At 43.3% G+C, this 16,163-nt stretch overlaps 1 protein-coding gene across 1 annotated transcript in view; it reads left to right on the forward strand.

Moving 5' to 3' along the window:
• Window positions 1-16,163, forward strand: part of nek7 (NIMA-related kinase 7) — a 179,640-nt gene that overhangs the window by 145,302 nt on the left and 18,175 nt on the right. The window lies entirely within an intron of this gene.

Below are 16,163 nucleotides of genomic sequence, written 5' to 3' on the forward strand. Positions count from 1 at the left end.
AGGGATAACATGGGAGGTTTCCGTCATGGCTACGGCTACGCCGTAAAAATTAAGGCATAAGTTTGATTGGCCTTTTGCTCGGGACCCCAAAATAGAATTTTGGGCAAAGTTTAGAACATTTGTGTAAAACCAGTTTCTGTCCATCAATGTTCACTCAAAGGCAACTCTGTAGGGGGCGCTATCGCGCCCATTTCAATTTTCTCATCCTAAACTGGTCCAAACTTGAAAGTTTAACAACTGATTCAAATTTGGTCCTAATCGGACTTGTTTTGATCAAATGGGAGCAATTTTTAGATCTGCAATATTCCAAAATAAGTTGTCCAACTTTGCGGCTGCGCCGCACACAGACCGTAAAAGGTATCTCAAAAAATTGGATAACTTTAGATGCCCCACTTGTCCAGAGGACGTCCGCCGATTTTGAAGTCGGTGGGCAAAACGGCCTAGGAGGAGTTAGTCAAAGTTTGACGTGAACAAAATGGCTAACACAGCGTGTTTTCATTTTCAAAGGAAGATGGCGGCCATAGGGTAAGTCTGGGGGCGTGGCCACAATAAAAAAAAAAAATTGTCCTCACGAGAGGAAAGCGTGTCCCGAATTTCGTAGCTTTACGCCAAAGTTGACCTCGGGGCGTCTCCCATAGGCGCAATGTATTTTGACTTTTGTCGGTGGCGCTGTCGCGCCATTTTTTAACGAAAAAAAAAAATGGCCCAGAAAAAATCTAATTTTTCCCGATTCTGAATTTTGGGCAAAGTTTGGTGAGTTTTTGAGCATGTTCAGGGGGTCAAATTAGAGCTCAAAAAGCAGAAGAACAAGAAAAATAATAAAAATTAAAGCCGCAAGCGGCATCCAACGGCCCTCGCGGGCCGCCGGCCTTCCGACTCTGCGCTTTCGACTTGATAAAGATGGCGCCCTTATTGTGTGTTGAATTAAAAAAGAACTTGACAGACGGCGACACATTGGACATGGCCAATCCAGTGCAAATCAACACAAGTGTCAGTCAAATTTGCTGCGCCGCCGCACAGAGACCGTAGCACTTGGAATAAAAATATGGATAACTTTTGATGCCCCGCTTGTGTGGATGATATTTCCCAAAGTAAAGCTTGATCGAGCTATTGCCCACGGAGGAGTTTGTTAAAGTGTGAAGCGTAAATGTGAACATTTCAAGGATTTGGCGTTTTTCCCATTTGTGACAGTATATTTGCAGCTCCACGGCACAGAGACCGTACCACTTAAAATCAAAATATGACTAACTTTTGATGCCCCATTTGTGTAGATGATTTTCCCCAAATATGAGCTTGATCGGGCAATCGCCCTAGGAGGAGTTCGTTAAAGTGTGAAGCGTAAAAATGTGGTCATTTTAGAGATTTCGCTGTTTTCCCATTTCTGACATATATTTGCGGGTCCGCCACACAGAGACCGTAGCACTTAGAATCAAAATATGGGTAAGTTTTGATGCCCCGCTTGTGTAGATGATATTCTCCAAATATGAACTTGATCGGGCAATCGCCCTAGGAGGAGTTTGTTAAAGTGTGAAGCGTAAAAATGTGGTGATTTGAGCGATTCTACGATTTTCCCATAAGGATAACATGGGATGTTTCTGTCAACGCTACGGTTACGCCGTACAAAATATGACTTTGGCTCTCATACTTTTATGATCAGGATGGCAAATTAGAATTTTGTTCAAAATATCATGTCATTTGGAAAAACTCTATTGTTTATAGGCCACTCTGAAGGCCAAATAGTCAGAATTCTGGGAAACGTTTGCGGCTCCGTCGCACAGAGACCGTAAAAGTTATCCTTAAAATTTGGATAACTTTAGATGCCCCACTTGTCTAGAGGACGTACACCGATTTTGAGGTTCGTGGGCAAAACGCACTAGGAGGAGTTCGTTAAAGTGTGAAACATAAAAATGTGGATATTTGAGAGATTTTGCGGTTTTCCCATAAGGATAACATGGGAGGTTTCTGTCATCGCTACGACTACGCCGTAAAAAATAAGGCATTTGTCTGATTGGCTTTTTTGATCGGGACGCCAAAATAGAATTTTGGGTAAAGTTTAGAAAATTTTGGTAAAACTAATTTTTGACCTTCAATGTTAATTTAAAGGTCACTCTGTAGGGGGCGCTATCGCGCCCATTTCAATTTTGTCATCATAAACTGGTCCAAACTAGAAAGTTTAACAACTGATTCAAATTTGGTCCTAATCGGACTCGTTTTGATCAAATGGGAGCAATTTTTAGATCTGCAATATTCCAAAATAAGTTGTCCAACTTTGCGGCTGCGCCGCACACAGACCGTAAAAGGTATCTCAAAAAATTGAATAACTTTAGATGCCCCACTTGTCCAGAGGACGTACGCCGATTTTGAAGTCGGTGGGCAAAACGCCCTAGGAGGAGTTCGTCAAAGTTTGACGTGAACAAAATGGCTAACACAGCGTGTTTTCATTTTCAAAGGAAGATGGCAGCCATAGGGTAAGTCTGGGGGCGTGGCCACAATGATTTTTTTTTTTTGTCCTCACGAGATGAATGCGTGTCCCGAATTTCGTAGCTTTACGACAAAGTTGACCTCGGGGCGTCTCCCATAGGCGCAATGTATTTTGACTTTTGTCGGTGGCGCTGTCGCGCCATTTTTTAACGAAAAAAAAAATGGCCCAGAAAAAACAAAATTTTTCGCCGATTTTGAATTTTGGGCAAAGTTTGGTGAGTTTTTGAGCATGTTCAGGGGGTCAAATTAGAGTTCAAAGCGCTGAAGAAGACCAAGAAAAATAATAATAATTAAAGCCGCAAGCGGCATCCAACGGCCCTCGCGGGCCGCCGGCCTTCCGACTCTGCGCTTTTGACTTGATAAAGATGGCGCCCTTATTGTGTGTTGAATAAAAAAAGAACTTGACAGACGGCGACACATTGGACATGGCCAATCCAGTGCAAATGAACACAAGTGTCAGTCAAATTTGCTGCGCCGCCGCACAGAGACCGTAGCACTTGGAATAAAAATATGGATAACTTTTGATGCCGCGCTTGTGTAGATGATTTTTCCCAAAGTAAAGCTTGATCGAGCTATTGCCCACGGAGGAGTTTGTTAAAGTGTGAAGCGTAAATGTGAACATTTCAAGGATTTGGCGTTTTTCCCATTTGTGACAGTATATTTGCAGCTCCACGGCACAGAGACCGTACCACTTAAAATCAAAATATGGATAACTTTTGATGCCCCGTTTGTGTAGATGATTTTCCCCAAATATGAGCTTGATCGGGCAATCGGCCTAGGAGGAGTTCGTTAAAGTGTGAAGCGTAAAAATGTGGTGATTTTAGAGATTTCGCTGTTTTCCCATTTCTGACATATATTTGCGGGTCCGCCACACAGAGACCGTAGCACTTAGAATCAAAATATGGGTAAGTTTTGATGCCCCGCTTGTGTAGATGATATTCTCCAAATATGAACTTGATCGGACAATCGCCCTAGGAGGAGTTTGTTAAAGTGTGAAGCGTAAAAATGTGGTGATTTGAGCGATTCTACGATTTTCCCATAAGGATAACATGGGATGTTTCTGTCAACGCTACGGTTACGCCGTACAAAATATGACTTTGGCTCTCATACTTGTATGATCAGGATGGCAAATTAGAATTTCGTTCAAAATATCATGTCATTTGGAAAAACTCTATTGTTTATAGGCCACTCTGAAGGCCAAATAGTCAGAATTCTGGGAAACGTTTGCGGCTCCGTCGCACAAAGACCGTAAAAGTTATCCTTAAAATTTGGATAACTTTAGATACACCACTTGTCTAGAGGACGTACACCGATTTTGAGGTTGGTGGGCAAAACGCACTAGGAGGACTTCGTTAAAGTGTAAAACATAAAAATGTGGTAATTTGAGAGATTTTGTGGTTTTCCCATAGGGATAACATGGGAGGTTTCTGTCATCGCTACGACTACGGCGTAAAAATTTAGGCATTTTTGTGATTGGCTTTTGTGATCGGGACGGCAAAATATAATTTTGGGTAAAGTTTAGACAATTTTGGTAAAACTAATTTTTGACCTTCAATGTTAATTTAAAGGTCACTCTGTAGGGGGCGCTATCACTGCCATTTCAATTTTGTCAGCCTAAACTGGTCCAAACTAGAAAGTTTAACAACTGATTCAAATTTGGTCCTAATCGGACTGGTTTTGATCAAATGGGAGCAATTTTTAGACCTGCAATATTCCAAAATAAGTTGTCCAACTTTGCGGCTGCGCCGCACACAGACCGTAAAAGGTATCTCAAAAAATTGAATAACTTTAGATGCCCCACTTGTCCAGAGGACGTACGCCGATTTTGAAGTCGGTGGGCAAAACGCCCTAGGAGGAGTTCGTCAAAGTTTGACGTAAACAAAATGGCTAACTCAGCTTGTTTTCATTTTCAAAGGAAGATGGCGGCCATAGGGTAAGTTTGGGGGCGTGGCCACAATGATTTTTTTTTGTTTGAAGAAGAACAAGAAAAATAATAATAATAATAATAAATATAGCCGCAAGCGGCAATGATCGGCCCTCGCCACGCCGCCGCCACACCGCCGCCACGCCGCAAGAGGAGGGGGCGCTAACGCGCCCCAATTGTCCTTTTATCACGCCTACTGCTGAATCTGTGACGCTGTCACATGTTCTCCCCTTTGTTTTACCATCAAAAAGCAATTTTATTTTGAATTCTTGGCAAAATGTGCGGCTTTGCCGCACAGACACCGTGACTCTTTGAATGAAAATGTGGATAACTTTTGATGGTCCTGAAGATGAGTCTCACCAAATTTCAGGTTAATAGGGCTGACGCCCTGGGAGGAGTTTGTGAAAGTCTAAAGTGTAAACATGTTCTGGCCCCATTGGAATAACATGGGAGGTTTCGGTCATCGTTACGGCAACGCCATAACAATTATGACATGGGTCTCATTGACTTTTTTGATGGGGATGCTAAAATTGAGTTGTGTGTCAAATTTCATATAATTTCGCAAAACTAAACATTTAACCTCCATATAAAATCTGTAGGGGGCGCTGTGGCGCCAAATGAATTTATTTCACTTCAAGTAGGTTTAGGGCAAAGAGTTTAACAACTGATTCTAATTTGACGCAATTCGGACTTTATCTGCGCAAACGGCAGAAATTTTAAATATGGGAGATTTCTGAAATTTTAGTTACAGTTTGCGGCTTCGCCGCACAGAGACCGTGAGAGGTATCAATGTAATTTGGATAACTTTTGATGTCCCACTCCTCAGTAGCATTTTCACCAAATTTCAGCTTTTTAGGGCCAACGCCCTGGGAGGAGTTCGCAAAAGTACGACGTTTGGAAAGACTCCGAAGTCATGTTTAGCCATTTTTGAAGCAATATGGCCGACATTTGGTTCGGGGGACGGCGTTGCCGTAATAATATTTTTTACTTCTCTTGTCACCATCTACCTCTGCGCCAAATTTCATGATTCTACGATCAGATTTTTTTTGGGTCATTTCCCATCTCTCAATGCATTTTTGGTACATTTGGTGGCGCTGACGCGCCAATTTTTTTTATTTTAGAAAAGGGAAATAGCCAGAATGTAGAGAGGCACGATTTTTAGAGGTGTGCAAATTTTTGTGACTTTTCGTCAATGTTCACTGGGTGAAAAATAGGGGGGTTGGTCCCGAGAAGAAGAAGAAAGAAAGAAAGAAAGAAAGAAAGAATAATATTCCGATGCGAAAACAATGTTTCCCATTTTTCAAATATCATAAACTATACATTTTCGGAAAGCGCTCGCGCTTTCCTACCTCATGGTGTGGGTCCCTGGTCACTGACGGGTACTTTCGATAATTTTGAGTGGGCTCCGCCCACTTTGTGTTTTTGGCCCTCTATACAGTAATAATGTTCAATTTTTGCATTACATGCTTATATGCACGGAACATGCAAGAGATGGGGAACGTATTCGTGAGCTACTTAGCGCAAATGAGTGCTTTATATGGGGATGACGACCGCTTCGCGGTCGTCATCCCAATGTAAAGTGCTCGTTTAGTGCGAACTTTTGCATGGGCTTCGCCCGTTTACAACGGTAATGTTCCATTTTCCTACAACTAATTAGTATGCACGGGGCGTGCATGAGTGGAGGAGTGCGTTAGTGAGTGTTTGGAACTGGGCGAGCGCTTCGCGCTCGATTTCGTGCGCACTACGTGCGCACTTTCGCAGCCGTGCTTCGCACGGCCTTACGAGATTAATAGGCCTCTCGCCAGCTTGTGGCGCTCGGGCCTAATAATAATAATATTTTTAGCAAAAACAATATAGCCGTTTTCACTATAACAACAAATTATACATCGTTTGAAAGCTCTAAGCCTTCCCGATGCCGCCATGGGGTGGAATCATCATTACGAGCGCTTACGCGCTCGTCAGTCCCTATTCCGTCGAGATGCCCCGCCCACTCCCCATAGACTTCCATTGATTTGAGCAGATACAAGCATGGCCCATGCCTGCGGCATGGATTCTCGCGTACGGGACGATGCCAGGAGGGTTTTTGGAGGAATGCAGCGCTTCGCGCTGCTGTTGTCAACAATTAGTGAATGGGCTACGCCCATTCACTAATTGTTGACTATTTCTGTCATAGCAGGAGTAAGTATGCATGATCCATGCCTTCGGCATGGGCTAGTTCACTGTACTTGCCAGGGGCGACGGGGCACCAAACATGCGGGCTGCGCCCGCATGTTTGGTAAGACAGTTGCAACGCTGCCTTCGGCAGCGTTGCGGGAGCAATAGGCCCTCCGCCCTGCTGGGGCTCGGGCCTAATTAAAGCCGCAAGCGGCTTCAAAATATCATGTCATTTGGAAAAACTCTATTGTTTATAGGCCACTCTGAAGGCCAAATATTCAGAATTCTGGGAAACGTTTGCGGCTCCGTCGCACAGAAACCGTAAAAGTTATCCTTAAAATTTGGATAACTTTAGATGCCCCACTTGTCTAGAGGACGTACACTGATTTAGAAGTTGGTGGGCAAAACGCACTAGGAGGAGTTTGTTAAAGTGTAAAACATAAAAATGTGGTAACTTGAGAGATTTTGCAGTTTTCCCATAGGGATAACATGGGAGGTTTCTGTCATCGCTACGACTACGCCGCAAAAATTAAGGCATTTGTCTCATTGGCTTTTTTGATCGGGATGGCCAAATAGAATTTTGGGTAAAGTTTAGAACATTTTGGGAAAACTAATTTTTGACCTTCAATGTTAATTCAAAGGTCACTCTGTAGGGGGCGCCATCGCGGCCATTTCAATTTTGTCACCCTAAACTGGTCCAAACTGGATAGTTTAACAACTGATTCAAATTTGGTCCAAATCGGACTTGTTTTGATCAAATGGGAGCAATTTTTAGATTAGCAATATCCCAAAATAAGTTGTCCAACTTTGTGGCTGCGCCGCACGTAGACCGTAAAAGGTATACCAAAAATTTGGATAACTTTAGATGCCCCACTTGTCCAGAGGACGTACGCCGATTTTGAAGTCAGTGGGCAAAACGCCCTAGGAGGAGTTCGTCAAAGTTTGACGTGAACAAAATGGCTAACATAGCGTGTTTTCATTTTCAAAGGAAGATGGCGGCCATAGGGTAAGTCTGGGGGCGTGGCCACAATGATATTTGTTTTTTTTCCTCACAAGAGGAATGCGTGTTCCGAATTTCGTAGCTCTACGACAAAGTTGACCTCGGGGCGACTCCCATAGGCGCAATGTATTTTGACTTTTGTCGGTGGCGCAGTCGCGCCATTTTTTAACGAAAAGAAAAATGGCCCAGAAAAAACAAAATTTTTCGCCGATTCTGAATTTTGGGCAAAGTTTGGTGAGTTTTTGTGCATGTTCAGGGGGTCAAATTAGAGTTCAAAGCGATGAAGAACAAGAAAAATAATAATAATTAAAGCCGCAAGCGGCATCCAACGGCCCTCGCGGGCCGCCGGCCTTCCGACTCTGCGCTTTCGACTTGATAAAGATGGCGCCCTTATTGTGTGTTGAATTAAAAAAGAACTTGACAGACGGCGACACATTGGACATGGCCAATCCAGTGCAAATGAACACAAGTGTCAGTCAAATTTGCTGCTCCGCCGCACAGAGACCGTAGCACTTGGAATAAAAATATGGATAACTTTTGATGCCGCCCTTGTGTAGATGATATTTCCCAAAGTAAAGCTTGATCGGGCTATTGCCCACGGAGAAGTTTGTTAAAGTGTGAAGCGTAAATGTGAACATTTCAAAGATTTGGCGTTTTCCCATTTGTGACAGTATATTTGCAGCTCCACGGCACAGAGACCGTACCACTTAAAATCAAAATATGACTAACTTTTGATGCTCCGCTTGTGTAGATGATTTCCCCCAAATATGAGCTTGATCGGGCAATCGGCCTAGGAGGAGTTTGTTAAAGTGTGAAGCGTAAAAATGTGGTCATTTTAGAGATTTCGCTGTTTTCCCATTTCTGACATATATTTGCGGGTCCGCCACACAGAGACGGTAGCACTTAGAATCAAAATATGGATAAGTTTTGATGCCCCGCTTGTGTAGATGATATTCTCCAAATATGAGTTTGATCGGACAATCGCCCTAGGAGGAGTTTGTTAAAGTGTGAAGCGTAAAAATGTGGTGACTTGAGCGATTCTACGATTTTCCCATAAGGACAACATGGGATGTTTCTGTCATCGCTACGGTTACGCCGTACAAAATATGACTTTGGCCCTCATACTTTTATGATCAGGATGGCAAATTAGAATTTTGTTCAAAATATCATGTCATTTGGAAAAACTCTATTGTTTATAGGCCACTCTGAAGGCCAAATAGTCAGAATTCTGGGAAACGTTTGCGGCTCCGTTGCACAGAGACCGTAAAAGCTATCCTTAAAATTTGGATAACTTTAGATGCACCACTTGTCTAGAGGACGTACACCGATTTTGAGGTCGGTGGGCAAAACGCACTAGGAGGAGTTCGTTAAAGTGTGAAACAGAAAAATGTGGATATTCGAGAGATTTAGCGGTTTTCCCATAGGGATAACATGGGAGGTTTATGTCATCGCTACGACTACGCCGTAAAAATTAAGGCATTTGTCTGATTGGCTTTTTTGATCGGGACGCCAAAATAGAATTTTGGGTAAAGTTTAGAAAATTTTGGTAAAACTAATTTTTGACCTTCAATGTTAATTTAAAGGTCACTCTGTAGGGGGCGCTATCGCGCCCATTTCAATTTTGTCATCATAAACTGGTCCAAACTAGAAAGTTGAACAACTGATTCAAATTTGGTCCTAATCGGACCTGTTTTGATCAAATGGGAACAATTTTTAGATCTGCAATATCCCAAAATAAGTTGTCCAACTTTGCGGCTGCGCCGCACACAGACCGTAAGAGGTATCTGAAAAAATTGGATAACTTTAGATGCCCCACTTGTTCAGAGGACGTCCGCCGATTTTGAAGTTGGTGGGCAAAACGCCCTAGGAGGAGTTCGTCAAAGTTTGACGTGAAAAATATGGCTAACACAGCGTGTTTTCATTTTCAAAGGAAGATGGCGGCCATAGGGTAAGTCTGGGAGCGTGGCCACAATAATATTTGTTTTTTGTCCTCACAAGAGGAATGCGTGTTCCGAATTTCGTAGCTTTACGACAAAGTTGACCTCGGGGCGTCTCCCATAGGCGCAATGTATTTTGACTTTTGTCGGTGGCAATTGCACATATGACAGAATTGCACATCAGTATTAGGTTAGGTCAGTATTGCGACGGGATAACGTGACGATCTCCGGGTAAGACGACTGTTCTCCGCAGTTTCATGAGTTCCTCCTTTGTGTGAACGCGGTACGGCGCCGGGCGGGGCCGGAGCCGGGGGGCGGGGCCGGGGGCGGGGCCGGGGGCGGGGCCGGAGCCGGGGGGCGGGGCCGGAGCCGGGGGACTCAGAGCCAAGACACATCGCAACGACACGATGAAAACACTCAATCCAGCCGAATAAAGTCAAAACAAGTTAATTTAAAGCGATTCCAGTGCGTGTCCCGATCGTTCGTGAAGTTCCTCTTTCATATAAACGTGTATATAAACGTGTACCGACGACACGCCGTACTTTAGCGCGGCAGGAGGGCGCGGGGGGGGGCTGGTGGGCTCGCTCGGAGCTAGCTCACGTCACAACAACACAACGAACGCAACGAAAAACGCTCAAATCCTGCCGAAAAAAGTCAAAAACAGTTGAATTAAAAAACTATTCCAGCGCGTGTCCCTATCGTACAGTAAAATAGAAAAAATATACTAACTATATTTACAAAGTATAGGAGATAAAGCACAATAAGTGTGAGAAAGAAGAGAGAGCGTTTACACCGGGCTGCCAGCTGTACCAGCGCCTTATGACGTTACAACGCTAATGTTCCATTTTCCTACTACTAATTAGTATGCACGGGGCGTGCATGAGTGAAGGAGTGCGTTAGTGAGTGTTTGGAACTGGGCGAGCGCTTCGCGCTCGATTTCGTGCGCACTACGTGCGCACTTTCGCAGCCGTGCTTCGCACGGCCTTACGAGATTAATAGGCCTCTCGCCAGCTTGTGGCACTCGGGCCTAATAAGTGATACACACAGAGCTGGCCTCAGACAGGTCAAGTTCAAGCTGCAGTGCAATTGTACAGCGGGCTCAGGATCGTCCTCGCAAACCACATGAGCCTGTGTGTGTTTGTGAGAGCGTGCTTGTGTGTGTTTGTGTTTTCATGTGTGTGCGTGTGAGAGAAGGAGCGTGGGGGCCGGCAGCTGTCAGGGCAGGAGCAGCAGGCCCTAATGAAGCAGATGAATAGTGCAAAAACTCCCAAATACAAACAGGACAGTTGACATTTTTCATGTGTCAAAAGCAGAAGATGCATGAAAATACAAGCGGCTCTTGTTTAACCCTTTGGCTCCCGGAGTGTGCAGCTGCCACGCACTCTCTTTCTCCCCCTCTCTCCTCCTCTCTCCTCTCTCCTCACCTATCCTCTCTGTTTCTCACTCTTTCCCTCTGGACGTCTGTCTGAGTGTGGTTTGTAGTGTTTCTCTGCACACCGACTCGCTGGCCTGTCCCAAACACAACAACTCAGAGACAATATGTGGGTCACAGTTTAGGATTTTCACATGTTTAAAGTATGTTCGGACCAAACTAAACAACAACTCTGTGTGTACTACAAGCATAATATACACTACAGTACTGCATATGGTAACAGGTAATGTGTCTTTACCTATTGTTTGGATTTATACGCAAACAAATAAGTGTACAATATCTATTCTCCTTTTCTCTTTGAGCTGAATTACTATTTGTGTGTGTGTGTGTGTGTGTGTGTGTGTGAGAGTTACTGACGTATAAATTGACCGAGTAATAAAATAACCGCGCAACACGCTTATTAATTAGCCATTTTTATGTGAGTCAAACCTGTTACCACCCACCTGTCCGCCGGCGAGCATTTTCTATATCTCAAATATTCTCTTACATCATCACTTTTATTTCCGTGGTCAATACCAGCAAGCCATACATCATTTGAAAGCTTATTTTTTCAACAAAATAAATATGTCATTGATTTACATTGAATAATATGCCCCAAGAAGCAATTGCCAATAGTTTGTGAGAAAGTCAACTTTTACAAACGCATGTCCTACCTGTTTGCTATTTATGACGGACAAAACAGCTTTAATTCTGTACATCCTTGTACTCAGTCTGTCCGTAAGGAATCATTGAAAAACAATATCCACTTGTATTTTTTCTGAAGTTATCCGATTTCGAGATATTGTCAAGTAAACAAACTTTTCTTCGTTTCTCGCCGGAGAAACGGGTTTGTTTGCTACAGCCTCCGCAAAAAAAAAAAAAATGCGCCGCTTGCGACGCACATGGATTCCTCTGTTTACATCTAAATAGCGCCGCATGCTAGTGACGTAGCAGACTTTGATTGACATATTATTCTAGCCAATAAGAATAGCTTTAGAAAGGTGGGTGGGACAAAGGGCTTATTGACACAGAATCTTCTGTATTATCGTGCGTAAGGCTCCGGGAAGGCTGTAAAGAGCCAGATTTCTCGGCAGGATTTTGCGCATAACGTTTTCTGATTTTATTAGCCTTTTGGACGTGCATTTTGTTAGATATATTTATTATTATACAAAAATAAAATAAAAATATTATAATTTTTTTTTTTTTTTAACGTCTATATGGGAAATTCATGGGTAAACTCATATTTACACATTTTCACATATATTGTTTTTAGCAGTTATAATAGGTATTAGTGGCCTACAAAACATCAAAATGTATGTTTTATGATCATAGAGGAGCTAAAATTGTAATAAAACAGTTTGGCACAGTTGGCACATATTTGGATCACTTGTTCCGAATATACTTTTTGATACAAAAAGGTCAACAGCACCAAAATGCCTGTTCCTAGAGATCTGAAACTTTACACAGTTGTTGTCAACAACAAGATAAACATCATGTACAGTGAACAGCATAAGCACACAATGAAGTATGTCATGCTCAGGACCATCACAAATTGACAATATTCAGGCAAGACTAAAAAAGGATGTTTTGTTTATATTTGGGCTTCTGCAGTGTAAGTTCTGAAGCCCTGACAGTGTTCATCTGCACATCTGCAGAAACTAGAAGGCCTAAGCTTTCTAATGATGCATCACACTCACATGTGGAACGTAACATCCTCTTTTAATAAGCAATGCCATTTGGGTCCAACCATTGTGCACAGGGCGAAATAGGTGGATGGTAACAGGTTAACGCAGTTCATGTTGAATTACACTGTTTGAAACGAAACAAACATTAATCAGTCTCTTGACATTGATATCAGCTCTAAAAATCCATACGTCAGGCCCTTTTTCGAACTGTAATTTTTGTTTTTAATTACAGTGTTAATAATAATGTGCCGTTTGTCTGGGATTCCTTACAACTAAATACTATTAAAAAGTGATATGCCGTAGATTTCCCAAGACTATTGTTAGTTAATATCATTATATACCCGTATTTTCCAGAGTATTTTCCAGAGTATAAGTCTGTTGGTTTTTCTCATTTTAAGTGACAAACACAGTTAATTTAGCAGCAAGTGTATTAAAACACGCGCCCAAATATAGTCTGAATGACACTTCGCCCTTTAGCTTACCTTTGGGCGACTTGGGGGCCCGTGACGCAGAGGCAGAAGGAAGTTTCTACTTAAAGCTCTTTATTTAAAGGAATATTTCATGCTGATAGTTGTGTTGAAAGTTTCCCCGTGTTTGCTCGCGTGTTGAGGTGAAACGGCACCGTCGCCTCACACCGAGAAGGTTCCCAGTTTGATTCCAGCGCTCATGGTGATTCAGTGTTCAGTGTCAGATTTTGACCTGCGCAAAGGTACGCTAACCAAGGCAAGACTACGTGTATGTTTGTGATGATCTTTCTTGCGTGTTTCGTTCATCCTGTTTATGAGGTCGTCTTCTCTGAGCCTCAGAAATCACCTTGGATCACATTTGTGGCATCGCAGGTAGAAATCTGGTCTACTTCTACGCTTTTTTTAATGACATGAACTAGAGTGTCACGATTATTGTCAGGAAAAAAAAACTCACGATTTAACGATTATTGGCAATTACTGAGACTGTGATCAAACAACGGTGAAGTATTTAACTTTTTTCTGTCTCGTTGTCTGACATGTGACTGTTTGTTTGTGTGACCAGCTGAACAAAAGTTATATTATCAAAGACAAAGTTAAATGTGACAAAAACAGCCAAATAAACAAGTTATTTGCCTGAAAATTTGGACTACAAGCTGCTAATGTTTTCACACTCTTTGAACCCTGCGGCCTATAGAACGATGCGTCTAATTTATAGATTTGTAACAGGCTAATGGCCTCTAGGGGCGCTCTTAGCAGGAAGCTATGTATCTCTCAAGCTCAGGAGCAGAGCCAGACGTGGAGACGGACAGACACGGGTAAATCAAGGACAGACAAAAGTGTTCTTTGTATGTTAAACTTCAAAATGCTGCGTGTTCCATCACAATCCTTGCGAGTCTTACGTGGATTGTACGATCTTTCTGTCTAAAGATCTAATGTTACAACTCAGACGCCTCATAGACGGGTGCGGCCTATATACGCACCTTTTTCTTTTGTTTTTCTTAGTAAATTTAGTGTGTGCGGCTTATATTCAGGTGCGCTCAATATTCAAAATTTTACGGTACATTTAAATATTTTTTTTTTACTTTATATTAAACAAAAACGACTTAATTTTGCTTCTAAAATTGTCACGATTATTATGTTTTTGTTCTTACCATTATATCGTGACCTGAATAATTACGAATATTGATTAAACTAAACATAAACCAATCACTGGACTCGTTCTCAATGTAAATACGGCTTTATTTGAAATACAGTCACGTTGCCTAGGGCTACATTTATTCACTACGGCTAAATACCTCATGACCTCATAGTTATCCTCTGTGGCAGTATCGCTCATCCACATGTGTTTTCTGGCCCTGTATTGCCTTTTACTGACTGACTTTTTACGCTTTTAATCATGTTTTAACGTTGCTTTCTCCCCTTTTTCACATTTCCACCATTTTTATCTTTTGTTTTTAATGCCAAGATTGAAATATTGAGCCCGGGTGCCCTCCTCGTACCCCCTGAAAAGTAAAAACGGCCTGGAGACTGTTGTAAATCTTGCTAAATGACACATGTGGCAGGACTTGTCCACGCCGAGGCTGCCGCTGTCATTCGTCCCGCGCTCGCTCCGACAGAGACGAGCTGTCAAAGTGTCCGCGGCCCAACACCGATGTCTGATACGTCTTTGAGCGAGAGGAGACAGGACCAGCCACCTACAAGCCCCTGCCAGCCCGCGCCCGCTCTGCCAGCACGGGCCGTTTTCACCGCTGCAGGCGAAGGAATAACGTCCACGCAGCAGGAATCGCACGCGGCGTCTAATGGCTCGGCGGGAAGAGAGGGCGTGTGGGTTTTTAAGCGTAATGGAACGTCACTTACGGTTTAGCCGAGACCCCGACGTACAAACCGGGAAATCACCTGTCAATTCTAAACCGGGACATGTAGTGTCTTTCCATGCTCCTAATAGTAGTAATATGACATTTTAGAGTGTCATAATGTGGTATTCGCTTTACCGACACTGGTCATAGTTAGAGCGCTTCAACCTGAGATTGACTCAAAACTTGCCAAATCTGGAGATTCACTGTCACAGGATCATATTAAAATAGTTGTCGTGAAGATATTGTCGTTTGCATTTTGCGTCACGAGGAGATAAACGTTCATTTTGTTCATACTATTGAGCGGAAAAAGATTTTATTACCAGGGCCCGCTTCAGTGGCACCAGGGCCCACTTCAGTCTGGAGCAGTGACACCAGTGGCACCAGGGCCCGCTTCAGTGGCACCGGGGCCCGCTTCAGTCTGGAGCAGTGACACCAGTGGCACCAGGGCCCGCTTCAGTGGCACCGGGGCCCGCTTCAGTCTGGAGCAGTGGCACCCAGGCCGGTTGTCGAGCTCCTCTCCCTTTAATGGTGCCGTGGTTGCTGCGGTTGCTGCGGTTGCTGCGGTTGCTCTGGTTGCCGTGGTTGCTGCGGTTGCTCTGGTTGCCGCGGTTGCTGCGGTTGTTCTGGTTGCTCTGGTTGCTGCGGTTGCCGTGGTTGCTCTGGTTGCTCTGGTTGCTCTGGTTGCTCTGGTTGCTGCGGTTGCTGTGTTTTGTTTCCAGAGAGCAGCAGCATTTCCTTGCTGCTCCACTGGACTGGTAAATGTGCTCGTCTTGTTTGCTCGCACTCTCCACTCTCTCTCGGCTCTTCACTTTCACCGGTGCAAAACAAACCAAAAACAATCCATAATTCAACCATTTGTTTGGCCACATTTTCTCAAAGTCACATTTCTGGACAAGTTCTAGTTACTTTGCGGTGGAAGTAAACATAAAAAGTTTGCTCGAGACTTTTGGATATGCGGCTGTAATTGGCCTTAAACGCAAACTTCGTATTGTATTGTGAGAAAAAGTAGTCAAATCCATTATTCTGGAGCATCAGGCTCAGTTTGTTCTCCAAAGCCACAAACAAAATGAATCGGACTTTTATCTGGATTTCACCTGGACATTTTTGCTTTATTACAACTCATTTTTAGTGAATGTACCTTCAGCTTTTAAAAGAGAATTGTCAAAACCCAATAAACGCTCATGTTTAACATTTTAACGAAGCGCGCACAACTTCTTTCTCCGACAGTTCTCAAACTTTCGACTCCGG

The sequence above is a fragment of the Eucyclogobius newberryi genome, unplaced genomic scaffold (genome assembly GCF_026437365.1).
Source record: "Eucyclogobius newberryi isolate DKJ021-1_F unplaced genomic scaffold, fEucNew1.0.hap1 SCAF_9, whole genome shotgun sequence".
NCBI lineage: Eukaryota > Metazoa > Chordata > Actinopteri > Gobiiformes > Gobiidae > Eucyclogobius > Eucyclogobius newberryi.